The 16,218-nt window shown below is 35.2% G+C and overlaps 2 pseudogenes; both read left to right on the top strand.

Moving 5' to 3' along the window:
• LOC143683266 (zinc finger MYM-type protein 4 pseudogene) overlaps window positions 1–6,841 on the top strand; it is a 46,276-nt pseudogene extending 39,435 nt beyond the window's left edge.
• Window positions 6,841–7,625, top strand: LOC143682670 (zinc finger MYM-type protein 4 pseudogene; annotated as a pseudogene).
• The last annotated feature ends 8,593 nt before the right edge of the window (window positions 7,626–16,218 follow it).

Consider the following 16,218-nt stretch of genomic DNA (forward strand, 5'->3'; position numbering starts at 1 on the left):
GTGTACATCACCATGTGGTGGGAGACAAGAACAGAGTGTACATCACCATGTGGTAGGAGACAAGAACAGAGTATACATCACCATGTGGTAGGAGGCAGAAATGTAAGCCAAGGGACCACAAGGATTGCTGGCAGCCAGCATTGGAATGCTAGTGTATGGGGAGAAAGCAAGCCATGCTGATACCTTGATTTTAGCCTTCTTCTAGTCTCAAAACTATGAGCAAATGAATTCCTGTTGCTTAAGCCAACCCATGGTGAAGTAGTTATCATAACAGCCTGACACACTAAAAGGTTTATTTGCTTGCTGGCATCAAAATCTGTATAAAAAAATTGGTAATTTTTTGACACCCTGCAAAACTTGAATTTCTGAATCCTTTATTACAGTCTTTATACCATAGTCTACTTATAAGACTTGGATTAAAACAGTTAATAGTCTTCTCCAATACTCTCTTCTGCTATCATCTTAATATAAAAGTGTTAGCATAAGAGGTATGCACATTTTTTACTTAAATTGAATCAGAGTTTCATTATAGTTTAAGATTTTATAATTTGTATTTTGTTTTCACTTCCAAATAATACTGGATATCCTTAAGATTACTATTATGCTGGTAGATATTTAAAGTATAGCTGCTTTAGACAAGGGAAGTTTATGTGTTCAGAATATGGAAACTCTCTAGACTCATGAAGCCTAAAGAGATTCAGTTGTTATGTGATCTAGGAGTTGATTTTAGAGTGACCAACCTCATACCAACATTCTTTTCCTCTAGGACATTAAATAGATTATCAGTCATATTATTGCTCAAGATTATTTTGCCTCACTCCATTGCACCATGGTCCTTAAATACTATATCCCTTGCTTATCATCCCTTATTGACATTTCCTAAACTCATAAAGCTCTTGCTAATGCACCAACATGTCTTTTACTCTTTCCTAGCTTTGTAAGTCATTGTTCAATGCTTATATAGCAGTTTGCCAAGGGGATTTACTAATAGTAATGCATTGCCTTTTCCTAGATACATGCATATCACCCCTCAAAAAATTAATTTGAGGAAAAGTGATTGATCTTGTTTGGATTTTAACAAATGTAGAGATTGGAAGGAAATTTAGACAAATACAGCTAAATCTATAAGTAAGATTTATTGTGATGTCTAAAATTGCATTTAAAAACATATAACAGTTAAAAAAAATCTCATACCATAATAAACACATTGTGTTTATGGGTATATCTTATCTTTTGGTTTCTTTTGCTATTATCATGGAATGGAGTACAGACAAGGAATCATATCTTGGCTCTATACTTCCTAGGTTTAGGATAAGAGTCAAAGCCCTTAACCTGCCCCAGCCTCAGACTCCTCATATATAATGGAGACACTAACATTCCTTATATAAACAAGTTTAGGATTAATGAGATAAAGCAAGTCAGGTACTTTACACTGTTCCTACACAACTCATGTCCTTGACTGCAGCTCACTCTGTTCTCCTTTATCAGCTTCTACTGCTCCATCTACTTTCACCTCTTCCAGAAGCATATTGAAATCCTTATCTGTTGATGACCCCTTCCCTTTTTCTGGTGGTGCTATTGTTGAATATTTATCACTTTTTATTGTTTTATTGTTACTGGAATGGTATTTCAGGAGGAAAAGGCTGTAAATGTGTATGCTCATTATGACATGTTGGATGAGAAGGCATTCAATATAATTTTAATGTTACTGTAACTACTAGATAATTTTTGCTAAATCTATAAGGAGTCTATAATATTATTACAGTCCTATAAACTGGCTATTATAGTTTCCATTTATAGTTAAAATTGAATCACTGGATATATACAATTTTGGTCTAGTTAACTGACCTAATACATTCAAGAATGGTGATGCAAACCCGGGTTTTTAACAGTGCACATCCCATGTTATGTCTTCGCTCTCAAGCAGTGGATATATCAGTTGCCTAATTGTAATGCAAGGTTGTTTAATTAATTAGTAACCCACAGTGATAAAATACATTCCCAAAAGTATGCCTGCATTTCTTTTTATACTTTACGTTTAATGTAACAGAATGTCTGTAAGCATATATTAGACACTTGCATAGCAGTGCCAGGCTTTTCGTTTATTCAGATAATGAGTTTATTTTCCATCTCATTTTATTTAGCATAACAGCAGCATATGACACAACTCACTATTCCGTTCATCAGGGCATACATTTGTACTTGGCTTCTAAACAGCCACATTCCCTTCATATCCCTCCATTCTTTTCTGCTGCTATTAACAGTGGAGGCTCTTTGGATTCAGTCTTCAGACCACTTCTCTTCCACTTCTGAAGTGAAGTCCTTTGGGGTATTATCACATCTCCTGGCTTTTAACAGAGTTTCTTGCTGGTCATCTTCAAGTTTATCTTTCCAGATTTTACTTTTACCCTGAAATTCATACTCTATCCAACTGTCTGCCTGACATTTCCACGTGTTTCTATTAGAAAGTCTGTAGACATCCAGCTGTCTCAAACTTAATATGCTCAAAACAAAACCTCATAATATTATCCCTTAATCTTGTTTTGTTTATAATCTATCAGCATTTGCTTCTACCTTCAAATATGCCCAGAATCCTTTACTTATCACATCACGCCTACACTATAATCTCTGGTATTGATTATAGCAATAGATTCCCAACTTGTTTTCCTTATCCAGCCATTCTTTCTATGTTGTCTCCATTTATAGTTAAAATTGAAACACTGGATATATACAATTTTGGGCTAGTTAACTGAAACATCCCATTAAAATGTTTTTCAGATAATGCCACATCCCTGCTCAGAACTCTCCAAGGACATCCTGTTTTTCTCAGAGTAAATGTCAAATCTCAATAATGGCATAGTACCTTTGACATTATTTACCACTTTTCTGTTCTTGCTCATTCTATTCCAGCCTCACTGCTCCTTGAACTTGCCAGGTATCCCTCTAATCTTGGAGCTTCCTACTAGTGTTCCCTCTGCCTGGAATGCCCTTTCTTCAAATATGTGCAAGACTTACTTCCTCTCTTCCTTAATCTTTGTGCAGGTGCCATCTTCTCATGAGGGCTGCCCAAACCATCCTGGTCATAATTATAGCCTTTTCCAAAGCTCTCCTATCCTCCCTTATTTGGGTGCCATTTCTTTCTTTAGTATTTAAATACCTCCTATTGTACTACATAGTGGCATTATCTATTATATTTTTGGTCTTAATGGCATTATCTATTATATTTCTTGTCTTTCTAGCCCGAAGAGTATGGTAGCTTCATGAAGGTATGACTTTTTTCCTGGTCCCCTGCCCCCTCATGAACATATTCTCAGTGCTTAAAACAGTGCATAAATTAATTAGTATTACGATGTGACCCCAGATCTTTGAAAGAATGGCTAATTGATATTTATTTATTACTGAAAGCTTGCATTACAATGACCTAAACTATCTTTCTGTATGTAGGCAAGAGTATCCCTAAAACATAAAAGTCCTTATACTTCTCCACTTAAAACCATTCATTACAAGGGATAAGTTTGAAGAAAAGGCCTTTGCTATGTATGTTAAAGTAGTTTCAAAAGAAGTAAAACTGACAATGTGAAAGTCAAGGCATGAAATAACAGAATAACCGTATTTGATGGTTTAAATTTGTGGGAAAATACTAGACATGATCTTTTCATTTTCATTTCATTTCACAGAAGAGGCTAGTTTTCTGTAATAAAAACAAACAAATAAGATCCAGAACAGATCCACAAGTTCATTACCCTTCAAGGCCATTCCTTAGGTAAGGCTCCAGCCCTTAATAATGGCTATTCGTTCTGCCCTTTAAGAAGTGCTAACATCTGCCTGCCTAATGTTCTTCCCAACTCCAGCAGGTGAGCTGGCTTCCTAAACAGCAAGATTTGCTCTAATGAACACAAGTTATATCCCCCAAGATGTCCATTTGGCAGGGAGATTGGACTGTTCTCAGCAATTCTCCAAACTTGCATTTCACAATTCTATAGCTCTGAAGAGGAAAAAGGAAGAGGGAATAAAGAGGTCATGGGTTTTCAAAAGCAGCATAGAAAACATCACAGCATTAGGTAGCTATATAATGAATTTCTAAGAGCTCTCTTGCTGCTTATCAGGATAAATCATTTAAGATGATACCACTTTCAATTCTATATATGGTTAAGTACCTTCAGCTTTCCTTCGAGTTTAGGTTACCTTAAGATGACTTTCTCCTTGGGGCTTAGTGTTGGTTCAGAATTATTCTGGTGATTCTGGTACTCGGAGATTAACTGTCTTGCTGCTGTTGCTTGGTATGTTATAGGAGAGTAATTTATACATAATATACATATATATTATTTTTAAATTGCTATTTCATTTAACTCCAATTTCTTCAAAAGATCTTTGATAAGAAGAACTTATGTGGAGAGACTGTGATGTTTGTCTTCTTTGTGAAGAAGCTGTTATTTAATGATCACCAAAATTAGTGTGTATTTCTTTGTTACATGGTTAAATGAAGCAATGGCATATGAGGAAAAAGTAGAACAGTACAATCCAGGGTGAGAAGTGCTAAAAAAAGAGGTGCTAGAAAGAATGGCTGAAGCAGTTACTGCTAGGGAAGCACAGAAAAAGGGAGTTACCTAAACTTCAAAGTATGGAAGGATTCCAAGAGTAGATAATCATTACACTGAGTTATACATGTTAATAGTCATAATACGGAGGAAAGGCAGATAAATTAAGGTACCTAAGAGAGCATTAACCAAGGCAAAGATATATAAAATAGCAAGAGGTGTTAGGTTTCCATTGGTGGATAAGACCACATCTGAGACAGTTTCATGAGTACTATTAACTTATATTTGTGCATTTTCATTATTAATTCAACTTCTGAGAATACGCTTATCCTCTTTATTCTTAATTTTATTGTTATTTTTATGTAGTAAGGCTTCTTAATATTTGGGAATTGATTCCTTATGAGATATGCATTTTACAAATGTTTTTTCTTACTTGCCTATTCACTGCTTGCCCTTAATGATATCTATTTTTAAGAGCAAAATATTTTCATTTTGGTAAATTTTACTACATCATTTTTATGATTGATTATATGTCCTATGTGAAAATTCCTTGCCTAAGCCATGTGTTCTAGTTTGCAAACTGCCAGAATGTAATATACCAGAAATGGAATGGCTTTTTAAAAGGTGGATTTTATTAAGTTGCAAGTTTACAGTTCTACGTCTGTGAAAATGTCCAAATTAAGGCACCAACAAGAAAGGCTGATGAGGTTCAGGATTTCTCTCTCAGCTGGAAAGGTACATGGCAAACACTGCGACATCTACTAGCTTTCTCTCCAGGCTTCTTGTTTCATGAAGCTCCCCCAGGGGGCAATTTCCTTCATCTCCAAAGGTCTCTGGCTATGTGACTCTAAATCTTTTTCTAAAATGGTTCCCTCTTAAAAGGCTCCAGTAAGCAACCCCACCATGAATGGGTGGAGACACATCTCCATAGAACCTATCTAATCAAAATTACACCCACAACTGGGTGGGTCACATCTCCATGGATAATCAAAAAGCCCCCACCCTGCAATATTGAATGGGGATTAAAGGACGTGGCTTTTCTGGGGTATACCACAGATTTAAACCGATACATATTTCACAATCATTTTCATCTATATATTTTTCTAGAAGATTTATAGTTTTGGCTAATACATATAGGTCTTTGGATCATTTTTGAGTTGTTGTCTTTGTGTGTGTGTGTGTGTATGGGTGCATGATATGAGGTAAAGTTTCACATTTATATTTATGCATAGGAATGTATTATTCAGTGTGAATAGGATAATCTTTTCAACATATGAACTAAAAAGGAAACCTATTTTTACCATAAATACAAATAGTATTTCAACCCAATGCAGCAGGTGTCAGAAAGACACTGCTATTTGACATGATGTTAATTACCAGAATGTGGTGCATAAACTTTGCAGTGATACCTGCTCCTCTAAGTTTTATTCTGCTAACAGCCTAAATGGGAATTCTTGTGAGAATAGCGGGTGTTGCTGTTAAGCACGAAGTGTGAAACAAGTGTGAGCACTGTAACCGCCTTTTTTTGTGACAAAATCAGAACTTCTTGACTGTAAGGGTAAAATGTTTCAGTTCTGTGGCAGTAGTAGTTCTGGTGAATATAAGAAAGTAAATAATGTGATGGCAATGTATAGATATTATAAAATTGAAAAAAATGTAGTAGAGCCTGTGTGATTCTCAGGTGCTACCAAGTCATTCTGTAGTGAAGGTTGCAAATTTCTATAGGAACTTGACATGATAAAATACTGGGAAACTCTCTGTAAAATGTGCAGTTACTGTTTACAGCCATCACCCAAATCAGTACAGAATAATTTGTAGGGGAGGAGTGGTATTCTGGGAGAAGAGGTGGAAGAGTTTGTTGTAAAGAATGCATATCTAAATATACAGTTTTATTTTATCAGCTGGCCAAATGTGATATTGGTGGTAAGGTAAATTCAGTGAGTCTTTGAAAGGTGAGAGGGAATAACACATTTTTATAACTTGCTTTGTATCTTGATGCTCTGTAGCCAGCACAAGATGTGTGACCCACTTTCACCAAACAATGCCGCAAGTATTTCCATGGTGCAAGCTCCTTCAGCAGGGCTCTCATCTCTAAGAAAAAAATAATCAACTCCATTATAGCTTATGTAGTATCAGTGGCAAGTACTCCTGCTGCTCTGCCAACAGTGAATTCTAAATTTCTTATAAGATACAGTCCTGATGGTTACAGCAAAAAGCATCAGGGATGCAAGTACACAGAAGCCCTGACTCTGCCACCTTCCCAATGTCCAAGGATTTTGAAGAACAAAGCATTTATGAATTGAGTTTGGGCATATGCTGGTGTATCCAATAGGTGCAGAGATAAAATGGTGAAAAATATTTTCTAGACAATATCATATACTTATGCATTGAATTCAACAATACCTTTTTGAAAATGATAGCGTAGATAACATTTTCACTGGCTCATACTCCAGGTTTATGATTAAACGTAATATCTTGAAAATATAGGAACCTGCAATATTTCCTAATGGTTACATTTTTGTCTCACATTGAGCATGTGTGAGTATGCAAACATGGGTACTCATCAATTGTCCTCTTGTACACCTTCCTTTTGTCAGTGCCAAATACTTTCTTTTTCATTTGTTCGTTTTTTTGTCTTTTAAGTACCAAATACTTTCAACTAAAGAATGCTACTGAGCACTTGAAGCTTTCCTGTCTCATGTGATGAGATGGATCAGGACTATGAAATATGATACCAAGATGATATAGTTGAGGCTATTCCCACTTTCAAAAACCAGGACTCATAAACAGATAACTGTTGGCAAGAGGAAACAAAACGAAGATGCTGAAGTCTTAGTGGGTATGGAAATACCAGAGAATACCAACAACCCACTAACATATCCAGTCTGTATTCATGAGTTCTAAAATGTTTTGAAAGCATGAAACAGAGAAATGATGTGTTTGACCTACCCCATGTGGTACTCCACATTCCCAGTAGACCCTGGGATCCTGGATACCATGTTAACACATATTCTCATGATGAGGGAGCTACCTGAAGAAATTGCCAAGGCCAAATATGAAGACTCTAATGTTGAATTATCTGATTAAAATGGAACTTAGGTTCCTATTTTCATATATATTAGTATGCATCAAACTGTGACTGTAATGTATTGACTATGATGCATAAACCTAAATCCTCTTAACTTGATTAAAAGGTAAATGGAAAACGGAAAACCTGTGAACCACAGTGTGGATATACAAATGAAAGTTGAAGGAAAGAATATGAACTGAAGAATTATGTTCTTTGGTAGTGACATTCTTGGACATCTTCAGAATGACTAAACAGTTTTTCTCACTGGTACAAAATCGTATTTTGTTTTGGAATGATAAATGGAAATATTTTTAAGCAAACTTTGTACACAATCCAACCATAGTAAGTTGTGTACAGAAAGGTAGCTTTGGAGTGAAACCTTAGCTGCAATGGATAACTTGGGCAGACCTTACATAAAAGTCAGGAGAGAAGTTAGTACCTCAATATCAATTGAGGACTTCTGAGACACAGACTTGAAGAATCAATAAAACTACTCAATTTTTTTTAAAGGTAGAGCGTGAAATGGTCTTAATTTGGATTTTCACTGCCAAACAAGTTATGTGAAGGACAGAAACCTTTGGTTCTTTTGCCATGGCCCCATACATCATGGGAAAAAAGTCTTCACTGCTGTAAAAATAACAATGTGTCCATTTTATTTTTTGGATCTAGCCTTCTCAGCTGTGGGTCTGGATGTGGGTAAATTAAGGTAAGGGGGATAAATCTGCAAACTAATTATACACACAGAAAATCGCTGGAGTCCCCTAGACCCCAAGTATCTTGAACTATTTGTAGAAAATCCACTAGAAGACCCATTTCTCTGCATCTTGGCCTTTATTGATGCTGTCTCATAGCATAAGCTATGATGCACAAAAGGGAGATTCTACTTTATTTTTTATAATACTTTTCCCCAAATGGCAGCTTTTCTCACATTTCTTTACATTTCCCTTATAAATCTCTTTATTTTATCTTTTGCACCAGGCTGTTGAGACTATCGTCATTTCAGAAAGAATAGTCTCTTTCCTTACTCTGGAAAATTTATGAGTGATTCCACAAAGACAGTATTATTTAACTACCAGAATTATGGTATTAAAGGTCCTAGGATATTACTGTAAAAAGCATTTGGAAGATGACCTTGTTACCTTAATGAACGTGGAAACAGGGATCCTAGCCTCATCCTAGACAATGAGTATATTGCACATCTGTAAACAGATCTTAAGGCATTATTCCAAATGCTAATTTTTTAGTAGTTCCATGATGACTGCAAACCATGGGCATGTTTGGCATATCCATCTCCCTCTCTCATCTCTATTCTCAGTTTCTTCCTTGTACTACTTGGAATCAAAGCTTTTATGATGGCCAATCACAGAATTTCTGTAGTTGAGATTAATTTAACTCTATGCTATAAATGTGAGAGAACATTTATAACATTCCAAAATACCTGTTATTAATGTTAACCTTTTCAGTATGTCCATTTCCTTAAATGGGAATAGGGATGACAGGTGTATTTTTATCCAATAAATAAATCATTTAACTACAATAAAAATTAAGGGTAGGCTTTTCTATATTGTGTACTTAATGGTTCTGTCCCTCTATACGTAATAAGTTTTGTTTTTACTCTGAAGAGCTGTGTGAAAGAAGTAAATCTGCCCCGATTCCATATGATCATTTTAATCTGTACTTGCTGTTTTTGACTGGAAAACTTCCTTATTTCTAAGGAAGAGACTATGGAAGAAAAACAATTGGTTCGTCTGATAAGGCTGCCATAAACTATCCAGAAATATCAGCTGTTTTAGTCCTTACTGTACAAATTTCATGATTTGTATGAAAACTCACATTTTCTCTTCTGTGTGTGAAAAACAAATATTTTAGCATGGGAGATAAATTGTTATAAGATATTAGAATGAAAAAAATCTGTGCCTTTTAAGTGAATTCAGCCAATACCCAGATAAATCACTATATCAGGACTTCAGTTGCATGTTAGTCCACAGAATTACCCAGAACCCTTTTCTTCATTAGAGAAAATATTAATTATGGGTCAATCCTCATAGTGCAGCTATTGATATGTGTGTCAGATTGCTTATTTTTTAAATTTTATTAAAATTGTGTAAATGTATTTTTTTCCAGGGGAGAAAAAAATTACAAAACAAAAAGAGGTTCATCTAAATTATCCTTTCTGTTCTTTTTTTTTTTTTTTTTTTACCACATTTGGATTTTCCCTTGCCAAAATTATTGGAAATGTTCCCTTCAAGCCAAATAGTATATTTTTAAAGTAAAAGAAAAGGATACATATAGATAGATGACACTTATTTGTATATGCAATACAATTTCTTGAAAGTATGAATAAGAATGTTAATGGTAGTTATTTCCATGAAGAGAGTTTAGAGTCTGGTATAGGAGGAACATTTAATGTTCATTGTGTATTTTTTGTTCTGTTTATATTGTTTATCAACAGCATTTATTATATTTCATTTTGAGTAGAAGTATTTACTAAGAAAAGAGTGCACTTTAAAGTAAAAACAAGTATGTGCCTAAGGACCATTCAGCAGCATATGTGGTAATGAAGAAGGGGAGGTTAATCTAAAGTATCCATAATACAAAAATACTTGATATTAGCAATGTCTGAATAACCCAAACAGGGGTTTCAGAGGAAGGAGAGATCATGATATTTAGTGGGAGAATTAGGAACAACTTTTTGAAGGCAGGTTTAAGATGTTGGGGATGCTTTCTTTATGCTGGAGATGGGGAAAACAATGCTGGGTAGTGAAAACAGTAGGAGGGATGGAGATGATCGGAAAACCTAGAGATATCAAGCATGGAGTTAAGGAGTAGGAACCAAACTTCCAAGCTATACTGCTTTCCCTTTTAGAAAATGTAATTTTTCTTTAGAATGATGAATTTGACAATGATTTTTAAGTTAGATTGGTGGTGGTGGGGTAACTAGAGAGGAGGAAAAAAAACTAGAAAACTCTTGCAGTAGATCAAATTTTACATGAGACTATCAACAGGTGTACAGGGTCTTTTGCTGAATAAGACAAAACAGATGGCTCAAGTGAGGTGAGGCTCAAAAATAGGTGAGAAGACCATTGAGTGGGAACATGATGGGGATCTATAATCAAATTAATTCTGAGTCATATCTTCCTTGGGACATGACCTAACTCATAGTTCAACTACTCTTTTTTTAGTTAATGGTTCATTGCTGCCCCTTTGAGACCAGAGCACTGGAGTGAATGCGGAAATGTAGACCTCCATATTGGAGTCTGCAGAGCAAGAATTGCTCTTCTGCTAATTCAATAGTTAGAGAAAATTGGCAATCAGGAGAACTGTCCCAAGGCTACCAAAGCAACCATTTTCTATTCTATCTTGAAGGGAATGCTGACTCTGTGACTGTTATCTTTGTCCAAGTTGTGCTTTGGGGAGTGCTAAGGCAAACACACAAGTCTATGGAAATCACTGCAATCTAAGTAAGCACACAGATGCTGAGCACATTCCTATATGGCACAGGGGAAATGAAAGGCATGGTGCAAGAGCTACAAATAAGAACAGCCCCAACAGTAAACCTGAGAGCAAGCAATTGCTACAGAGATTGGCCTTGTTAACTACAAACTTGTAGATTATATGAGAAGAAAGATACTAGTGCTGGTAATTCAGCAAAAGATATATATATATTTTAAATTATGTGATACATTCAGTGCACACTAAATAACAGATTTAGATAAAACATTTATATAAACAAGTTGGTGCTTGGTTCTAGATGTGAAAAGATTCTCTGTGGAAAGTTTTGCAAATATTTTACATAGTTTAGATGTTTTGAAATAATGAATCTTATTAAAAAAGACCATACAATTTCAATTATTTCAAAATATGAGCTTAAATATTAAAAATTCTGAAGGCAGTAAGTATGGTAAATCTTAGCAATATTTCTATCGGTTTTCAAAATTCTGTAGTTTATTTAGCCTTTATTTATTAAGGTATGACTACCCTGTTCTCTTGAGAGTGTCATGTAAACTGTGATTTAAATTTCCTGCCCCTTAAGAGGAGAGGCCTTAATACAGAGAGGCAAACCTGTACAGTAACTGTAAAACCCTTTACAGATGTCTGTATAAGGCTTCCAGTTGACCAAGATTTGTGGAGTCAGCGTGCACTTGGATTATGGGTTCCTGGCCTTGAATTGGAGGCAGTAGAGCAACCCCTGTGGGTGGGTGGGTGGGGCTGTGTGTTAGTGTCTAGCTACCTGGTGGCAGCCTACAAGGCTGCACTGATAAACTCATCTCAGTTGCTCTTCCAGAATTTGCTCTGCAGGCAGAAGTAGCTTACAGAGTGCTAAAGAAGTATGGGAAACAATTAAGTCAAAGTGGCCTAGGGTAAAGGATTACGTACTTTAAGGAATACCATAGAGTACCCAGGAAGGGGGAAGAGTAGGGAGTAGAGGTGGCATTAGAATTATTGTAAATGGAAGAATCCCAAAGACCATGAAGAAGCACAAATTTAGGAAAAGGCAGTCTCGAAAAAGCAGAAAAATCAAAAGGTGTTGGTTTTTTCTGTTTTTTTTTCTTTGATTTCTTTGTTTTTCTTAATTCCTGGCATTTAAGACAATCTGTCCTATCACTAGCTGGATACAAACTTAAGGAACATTTAGCTCCAGGTATTAAATCTCAGAGTTAGCACTTTAAAATACACAGTAAGCAGTAAAAGATTATTAGACAAACAGGAGATGACCCAATGAGAGGAACAAGATAAAAATCCACGAACTCTAAAAGAGAAGTCAGACATACCAAAGACTTAAAAAAAGAAAGATCTTCAGTATACCAAATGAGATACAAAATACCACAGAGAAAGAACAAAAGGCTATATGGAAATAGTTACATAAACAATATATGAATCACAATAGAGATAGAAATTTTAAAGGAACCAAGCAGAAATGTTGTAGGCAAAGACCAAAATAAAATAAATAAAACAATTCCCTAGCATATTGGAACTGGCAGTAGAAAAGCATCAATGAACTAGAAGATAAAACAATTGAAATGATTCAAGTTGAGAAGCACAAAGAAACAAAAGTAAGTAAAAGTGAACATAGCCTAAGAGACCTGTGGGACAACTTCTGGGAGTCCAAGAAAGAAAAGAAAGAGAGAATGGTGCAGAAGAATATTCAAATAAATAGTGGCAGAATACTTCTCAGATTTAATGTAAAAACATGAATATACATATTCAATAATACCAATGAACCCCAAACAGGATAAACTTGAAGAGAACCATGCCCAGACACATAGTAGCTAAGAAATCAAAGACTTGAATAAATGGAAAGACATTCTGTGTTCATGGATAGTAAGGCTAAATGTCATTAAGATGTCAATTCTACCCAAATTGATCTACAGATGCAATGCAATACCAATCAAAATTTCAACAGACTACTTTATGGAAATGGAGGAACTAATCATTAATTTTATTTGGAAGGGTAAGGGGACTCAAGTAGCCAAAAAACATCTTGGAAAAGGAAGAGTGAAATGGGAGCTATCATGCGTCCAACATATTTTAAAGCATATTCTAAGGTCACAGTGGTCAAAACAGCATGATACTGGTATAAAGATAGACATATTGATCAAATTGAGGGCTCAGAGATAGACGCTCAGATCTATGGTCAATTGATTTTTGATAAGGCTCCCAAGCCCACTTAACTGGACAAAATATTCTCTTCAATAGAAGGTATTGGGAGATCTGGATATCCATAACCAAAAGAATGAAAGAGGAACTCTACCTCACATCCTATACAAAAATTAGCCTAAACATAAGACCTAAATATAAGAGCCAGTACCATAAAAGAAGAACATGTAGGGAAACATCTTCAAAATCTAGTCATAGGCACTGTTTTCTTAGACTTTATACCCAAATTATTAACAATGAAAGAAAATATGGATAAATGGAAACTCCTTAAAATTAAATACTTCAATGCTTCAAAGGACTTTGTCAGAAAGGTGGAAAGACAAGGAACTCAATGGGAGAAAATATTGGGAAACCACATATCTGATATGGGTTTGATATCCGTATATATAAAGAAATCCTACAACTCAACAATAAAACAACAAACAACCCAATTAAAAAATGGGCAGAGGACATGAGCAGATGTTTCTCCACAGACAAAATACAGATGGCTGAGAGGCACATGAAGATTCTCAGCTTCATTAGCTATTAGGAAAATGGAAATCAAAACCACATTGAGATTACCATCTCACACCTACTAGAATGGCTGCTACTAAACAGGCAACTACAAGTGTTGAAGAGGATGTGGAGGAATTGTGGGAATGTAAAACGGTACAGCCACAGTGGAGGACAATTTAGTGTTTCTTCAGGAAGTTAAGTATAGAGTTGTCTTACAACCTGGCAATCCTACTAAGTGGGATATACTCAGAATATCAGGAAGCAGGAATGTAAATAGACATTTGTACACCAATGCTCATAGCAACATTATTCACAATTGCCAAAGATGGAAACAACCCAGGTGTCCATCAACAGATGAATGGGTATACAAAATGTGGAATATATATAAAATTGAATATTATTCAGCAGTGAGAAAGAATGAAGTCCTGAAGCATGTAACATGGATTAACTTGAGGACATTATGTTAAATAGATTAGACACAACAAGACAAATATTTTATAATCTCACTGATATAAACTAATTATAGCATGGAGACACATAAGCATAAAATATAGAATATAGGTTACTAGGATATAGAATGAGGCTACAAAAGGAGGAGCACTACAGAGTGTTTAACTAGGGCGAACTTAAACATTTGGAAATGACAGAGATGATGGTAGCATGTTATTGTGAGAATAATTAACACTGCTGAAAGGTGTATGTGTGTGTGTTGAAAGGGGAAGTTTAGAGTTATATATGTCACCAGAAGGAAAGTTAGAAGTTAAAATACAGGAATGCGTAACACAGTGAATCTTGGGATGAACAATGTCTGTGACTAACTGTACAAATATAATGTTCATCCATTAACTAGAGCAGATGTGTAACTATTATAAGGAAGTAAGGTTAGACGGGTATATTGGGAAAATGTATCTTTTGCAAAGTATGGACTATAGTTAACAGTGATATTTTTAAATTTTTTCAAGAGTAAGAAATGTACCATATCAATCCTATGGGTTAATAAAATGAGGGTATAAATAGTATGGGAGGATTAGGGTTTTCTTTTTTTTTATTTTTATTTTTTTTTCTGGAGTTATGAAAATGTCCTAAATTTGATCATGGGGCTCTTATGCACAACTATGTGATATTGTGAGCCAGTGACTGCATTCTTTGGATGACTTCTATGCTGTGCATTGCAAAATGGAATGAAAAAAATTAATACAAGATGCATCAAAGGCATAAATATAAGAACCCAAAACTATAAAACTCTTAGAAAAAAATAAGATAATGTCTTCAGGCAAAAGTTTCTTAAACTTTATGCCAAAAGCATGAGCAATAAAAGAAGAAAAATAGATAAATGGGACTTCACCAAAATTAAAAACTTCTGCGCATTAAAGGGCTATCGTGAAAGTCAAGAGACAATCTACACATTGGGAGAAAATATTTGGAAAACACATAGCCATTAAAGGTTTAATATTCAGCATCTATAAATAAATCCTGCAACTCAACACAAAAATACAAACACAATTTAAATTGGGTAAATAAGCATTTTTCCAAAGTAGTTATAAAAATAAGCATGTGAAGGGCGGGCCGCGGTGGCTCAGCGGGCAAAGTGCTTGCCTGCTATGCCGGAGGACCTCGGTTCGATTCCCGGCCCCAGCCCATGTAACAAAAACGGAGAAACAGAATACAATAAAACAAGAAAATGTTTGAAAATGTTTCCCTTTCTTCCTTCCTTCCTTCCTTCTATCCTTCCTTCCTTCTCTCTGTCTTTCCTTTAAAAAAAAAAAAAAAAAAAAAAAAAAAAAAAAAATAAGCATGTGAAAAGATGTTCAACTCATTAACAATTAGGGAAATGCAAATTAGTACTACAATGATATACCATTTCACACCCACTAGAATGGCTGTAATTTAAAAATATGGAAAACAACTGTTGGGAGGATGTGGAAAAATAGGAATACTTACTCATTATTAATAGGATTATAAAATAATACTCTGGTTTTAGAAGACTGTTTGGCTGTTCCTCAGAAAGCTAATAGGATTCTACAATCCTATTTCTAGGTACCTACCTGAAACCTACCTACCTATTCAAACAGATATTTGCATTCTGATGTTCATAGTGGCATTATTCACAATTTCCAAAAGGTGAAAGCAACCCAGGTGTCCCTCAGTAGATGAATGGATAAACAAAATATGATATATACATACAATGCAATGCTATTCGGCTGTATAAAAAAATGAAGTTCTGGTACATGGGGCAACATGGGTAAACCCTGAAGGCATCATGTTGAGTGAAATAAGTTAAAACACAAAAGGACAAATATTGTATGCTCTCACTAATATGAAATAATTTGAACAAGCAAATTCAAAGTATCAGAAACTAGAATACAGGTCACCAGGGGCTGGAGTGATGGTAGGAAATGAGGACTTAAAGCTTAATCGCTACAGTGTTTCTGTTTGGAGTGTTCGGAAAGTTTTGGT

Source organism: Tamandua tetradactyla, chromosome 5, assembly GCF_023851605.1.
Source record: "Tamandua tetradactyla isolate mTamTet1 chromosome 5, mTamTet1.pri, whole genome shotgun sequence".
NCBI lineage: Eukaryota > Metazoa > Chordata > Mammalia > Pilosa > Myrmecophagidae > Tamandua > Tamandua tetradactyla.